This window comes from Octodon degus, unplaced genomic scaffold, assembly GCF_000260255.1.
Source record: "Octodon degus isolate 3935 unplaced genomic scaffold, OctDeg1.0 scaffold00175, whole genome shotgun sequence".
NCBI lineage: Eukaryota > Metazoa > Chordata > Mammalia > Rodentia > Octodontidae > Octodon > Octodon degus.
Genome location: NW_004524751.1, coordinates 4,557,356 through 4,563,187, shown reverse-complemented (window position 1 = coordinate 4,563,187; position 5,832 = coordinate 4,557,356). Strand labels below are relative to the sequence as shown.

Genomic DNA, 5,832 nt, shown 5'->3' with positions numbered 1-5,832 from the left:
CATGCTAAAGATTTACAATTTAAAGCAGAATAGAAATTTGGGATGCAAATACACACAAAAGCCACATTTGTTCACCATTTCAGAATTATTACAATTTTTTCCTCCCCTATTTACAATATAAATAGCCAAAATGAAAATGATATTAACTCAGTCTAGCAGAATAAACTCTTCTTACTTCAAAAGTTTACTTCAGGGCTGGGGATACTGCTCTGTGGCACAGCACCTGCTTCGTAAGCATGAGCTCATGAGTTCATTTTCTGGTAGAAAAAAAAAATAATAATGTTTACTTTAGAAGTCACAGTTGACTGAAAAACTCCTCACAGTAGGAGTTGAATCTGAACATACCCACTTACTCTAATTTGCCAAAAAATTCTTTCCCTACGCACCCTGCCTTATGTCTAGACATTACTTTTTCATCAAAGCAATTTCAAATATTGTGTTTGTGCTACTGCTGAGCTCTTCATTCTTGCTGACAACCATATCCTCTTAAGAGAAACCTGGAAATACCAAATGCCCCAAGAATGGCTGTGTGTCAGGTGACACCAATGTCAGAGTGTCATAAGATTGTACTACACTTAGAGCTGGATTATTAGAAACAGTACAAAGAATGGGAGAGACAAATCATCTTCATTAGACATTACTTTTAACTCTTGATGAAAATACTAGTTTATGTTCAATTCGTCATATAATTGGAAAATATGTTTTAAACGTTGCTAAAGACATTAGTGTGTCCTAAGGAAGAAACTTGCTATGTGGAAAGACGGTTTCAATCCTTCTTTAGTACTTCTTTCCAAGGGAAGTATAAGGTACATACTGCTTTGTTTTCCTTTATATTCTGAAAAAAAAATAGTCCAAGTCTTTTGTGACTTGTTTCAGGGGAATCCTAAGTCAATGTCAGCTCTCATTTCTAGAATGATTTCCTCAATAATACCTTTTGTTTTGACTCTGATTTGTCCAGATCTTCCCAATAGGTAACTTGTTATTGAAAATATGATAATGTTAAGTTTTCTTTGGGGGTAGGGAACTTCCAAGTAGGAGGGCTTGTGAGGATCACCCAATTGTATCACAACAGGAAATGACACTGTCCAAATCAATAAGAATAATTGTCTCTATTCTGAAAGTTTGGAGGCTTTGTTTATGCTGTAGATGACAGACCTGCAGCACTCTAGCAGGTAAGCTGTCCCTCATTTATATAGACAAAGATAAACTGACTAGAACAGTATCTAATGCATTCCCAAAGTCATTTTCTCTGTGGGACAAACAAGTTTTCCTTTACTGAAGGGGATCATGGTTTCAGGTAAGAATTTACTTTGCTGATTGGGGAGATACTTCAGTGGTGTGAGCACCTGCCTGGCAAGTGCAAGCACCCGAGTTCAATCCTTGGTACCCCATGCTGTGACAACTCTATGCTGTGCCAGCTTACTGAAACCAGGTGTGGCGCCAGATGCCTACAATCCAAGCAATGGGGAGTCTGAGACAGGAGGATCACTATGAATCTAAGCTGTGTAGTGAGACCCTGTACCACAACATAAAAAAATTTATTTTGCCAACAGAATAAACATTTGTTGAACATAGGTTACAGAAGTTGAGGATACTTCACTAGCTCTTAGGTTAATAGGGTATTTTTTTTTCTCCTGTAAACTAGAAGTGAGAAATATGTAGAATGAATTTTCCAGGTACTGATTTCTTCACACTTTACAGATAGGTTTTCATATTTGTTTAAAGAATATAAGTTTTTAGGTATTGTTTAGTTCGGTAATTAAATTTACAATCTTTCTTACTAGAAGAAATAATCCTTTACTGATATAATCTTTTTATATGAAATTTATATATTGTTTAGTGCATAGTATAAACATCATAAATTGTTTTAGTAATATCCTCATTTTTATAGGAAAAATAATTCTAATAGTAATTAAAACATATCAGAAAAGAATCCTTGCTCTAGGTTTTAAAGTATGATGATATAAAGGGCCAGCCAGAGAGCTCTGCAGACTAAAGTACCTGCTAAGGCAGACTCAGGGACTGTGGTTTGATCCCCTGCATGCCATGCCAGCCCCAACCCTGAGAGGACGATAGAGATTGGGCGGGGTGGGGGTGCACTTGTAATCCCAGAATTTGGGAGGCTAAAAACAAGAGGATCATCACAAGCCTGATCTGTGCAGTAAGACCCTGTAAGCCCTAACTAAATGCATAAAAAAAGAAAGAAAGTATGGCAATAAAAACCTTGTTTTTCAAGTGATTCATTACTGGTATTCAAATTCTAATTAACAAACAAAGCTAGATGACTTTATTGCCAAAAATCATTTGATGATATTAAAAGCTGCATAGATTAAAATGCCTTACTGGAGAGACCTAACTACCTGCTCCTCAAATTGGAATATCTGGATCCACATTTGAAAAATACCTAGGAGCTTGTTAGACGTTCAGGACTTTTGGCCGCATCTTCAAACAAACAGAATCAAAATGTGTCTTCTCGTGCCATCCCCAAGTGGTGAGTAAAAACATTAACAGATAAAAATTGGGGATCAAATTATTGTTCTAATGCACCTAAAAATATAAAGGTGACAATGTCTAACACTGAGTGTTTGATTGCTGTACTTCAGAATTGTTTAAAGACTCAATGTGCAGTCTGTTTCTGAGTTAATTCTGAAAAATGTATATATCTTAGTTGTTTTTACCCTTGGAATTATGATTTTGCAGGCATTATTGTTCATGTGTGTATGCTTTGTGGGGATTGTATATGTATATAATACACTTCAATTTCTTTTAATCCACATTTCCTTTCCTCCCTTAATATTGAATTATTAACTCTGAAGAGACACAATTACTAGCTGTGAAAGAGAGAACTACTTAATGGATTTTTATCCCAGATTTTTTAAAAAAATAATTATACATGATATTCATTCAGTCTTATTAAAACACTTATTAAAATGTTTAGAAACACAATATTCTTTTGAGAAAATGTCATCTAATATCCAGTTATTCAACAATATTGACCTAGCAGCTATTCTACTTATAGCAATTGTTCCAGTCTAAGAGCTGAGCAACTGGTTAAGTTTCTGTTTCAAAGAATCTCCACTGTTTGGGTGTTATACAAAATGATCATAATAAATAGTATTTCTTTTCATTCACTCTAATTAATCTTAGATGGGTCAGTCTTACTTACAATTTGAAAAGACCCAGCTAATACAGGCCCAGAGCAAAGGCAACAAAAATGGTAAGATAAATGTTCAATGTTTTAAGTTTCTAAGTTAATGATATTTGTCTATATATAATAGATAATTTGAACATTATCTCATTGCAGTAAAGTTTTCCTTGAATTATTTAATGTATTAAATCTGTTATTATGCTCTCAATAAACAATTATTGCCCACTACTTATTGGGTACTGTTCTGTTTATAAGAATATTGCATTTTCAATCAAAAACTAAACTTTATTTTGTAAAACACACACAAGTAGAACATAGTCAAGTAAAATGCCAGCTCAAAGTCAATCTTTTATACAAATTATATGACTTTATTAAATATCAGAAAATCAGATTTTTGTTCTAGAAATTAAGTTGTTTAATACTTATTAAATATTTCTTCAACAGTTGGAACCAATAAAATAATTTGTAAAGTGTATAATTTACAATTTTAAACAGACTTCTCTATTTGAATAAATGTCTGATCCTTCTTCTTTTTTTTAGTATTTTATACAGAGTCTCACTACACAGCTTATATTCATAGCGATCCTCATGTTTTCAGCCTCACAAGTGCTGGGATTACAAGTGTGTGCCACCAAGTCCAGACTCTGTGTTGTCTCAGAGCTCCTGGGGATGGGGCTGTTGCCATGCAGTACCCGGGATCAAACCCCGGTCCCTCTGATTGCCTAAGCAGGCACTTAGTCCACTGAGCTGTCTTGCTTGCCCTTGATCCTTCATTTTCTGATAATATATAATATCTAGAAGTAGAATTTGGCTTACATTTCATTTAATCAAACCAACTATTTATGTATTAAAAATAGGGCCAATCAAAAATTAAACTGTATTTTGTAAAACACACTTATGCTATGACTTTAGTCATAGTTATGACTTTAGATAGTTAACTAATGATTTTAACATGTAAATCAGAGTTTTTCTGGTAGATATTATCATTTACAACATATACTGAAGTCTATCATTATATGTCTTACCTCCATGCTTCTGTGACAGAATAGTAAATCATTTAACATTGTAGATTTGACCCTTCCGGGTGTATATTACCAACAGAAATAAAAAGTTAATTATCAAATATTAGTGAATGTATTATTTTGTCACAATCTTTAAAAAAGAGTTTAGTAAATAAATTGCTGCATGAGCCTTGTCAAGAACCACCACCACCACAAGAACACCAAATTTTTCTCTTTTCTCCTCCAGTCCATCTGTTAAGGGCTCTTGTACAAGTATCCCAGGATTATTGCATTTGAAAGGCCAAAGCACAGGACTGTATGAGGCTCACTATGGATAGAACCTCAATTCTTAAACCCCCAGAGCTCATAATCACATGAACAGCCGACATACACACTTCTCAGAAGCAATGGCAGTCATGGTTTCAGTTCTGATATTTCAGGGAGAATAATGTCTGTCACTCAAGCAGCTGCTTCTCCTCAACTATCATCAGCTTGACCCCTGGGGCTCTCCTAGCTACCTACAGTGGGTCCAAGAGATATATTTCTTGGCCACAGTAGGTGTGAAACTCAGATGTAGCCTATGCCACTCCACACCATGGCTATGCATGGTAACTCTTCTCTGTCCTGCCCTTCACCCTCTGTCCTTATTGTGAAAATTCCTCAGAAATGTTTACCAGAAGCCTAGTGTGTTGTTTCATACCTGTAATTCCAGAACTCTGGGAGGCTGAGGCAAGAGGATTATAAATTTGAACCCAGTTTGTGTAGCTTAGCAACTTAGTAAGACCTTGTCTCAAAATAGTAATACAAATGTTAGAAATATAGCTCAGTGCATAAGGCCCTGGGTTCAATACTGAGGATGATAATCACACACACACACACACACACACACACACACACACACACTGCTAAATGTACAAAACTGCATGTTCTGTTGCTCCCGGTCTATACAAATACTATCACTGCTGCTGCTCTGTACGAGCAGTGCTCCGTTGCCCACTCAGGGCAGTTAAGGAGGCCTTTTGGGGCTCTATCCCCTACGTTACAGTTAAGCACTCAACATACTGCCCCTCAGCTGATCCTATAAATCCACTTATGATTCTTATTTCAGGTAATGTGGCAGAGTATATCACACTTTAGAAAGTATAATACTTTCTGCTAACCCTGCTAACCCTGAAGATTTCCTCCCAGACCAAAAGCAAGGAGGAAATAGGTGACAACTCCTCAGAAGAAATCGGCAAAGACCTGCAGTGTTGAATGGTGGCAACTAGCAAATGACTGGTGATAACTGCTGTGGCCATGCTGGAGACCACTGGCACTGAGTAAGTACTGGCAGGGCCTGGGGAGGGTCACAGAGACCTGCCACAAGGAGCTTTGCGCCTCAGTGATGCGGTGCTGATAGTGATACAGGAGCCCGTGAGAGCTGGCGCACTACCTGCAGAGGTCCTGAGAGGTAGACTCCAGAGGTGGAACACTGGGAACAGAGAGCACCGGGACCCAGACCCTGAGCGCCTGGGGGAGCTGCGCTGTGGGATTCGTGTCTTCCACTTGAGATGGACAAAACAATCACCTGACTGGTAACTCTGTCATAAAATATTTGTCAACTTAGTTTGGCTTCACTAATTCATATCATGTTGTAAATTTAACCTACTCCAATAAACACTGCATATCATTCAGGTAAATGAT

General features: G+C 36.9%; 1 long non-coding RNA gene across 1 annotated transcript in view; it reads left to right on the top strand.

Moving 5' to 3' along the window:
• The window catches only part of LOC111813244, a 14,419-nt gene extending 8,954 nt beyond the window's left edge, over window positions 1-5,465 (top strand). Inside the window, exons 2-4 of the long non-coding RNA XR_002818551.1 lie at window positions 2,409-2,491; window positions 3,148-3,217; window positions 5,258-5,465. This is a non-coding gene — a long non-coding RNA (uncharacterized LOC111813244). The remainder of the gene's footprint in view (window positions 1-2,408; window positions 2,492-3,147; window positions 3,218-5,257) is intronic.
• The last annotated feature ends 367 nt before the right edge of the window (window positions 5,466-5,832 follow it).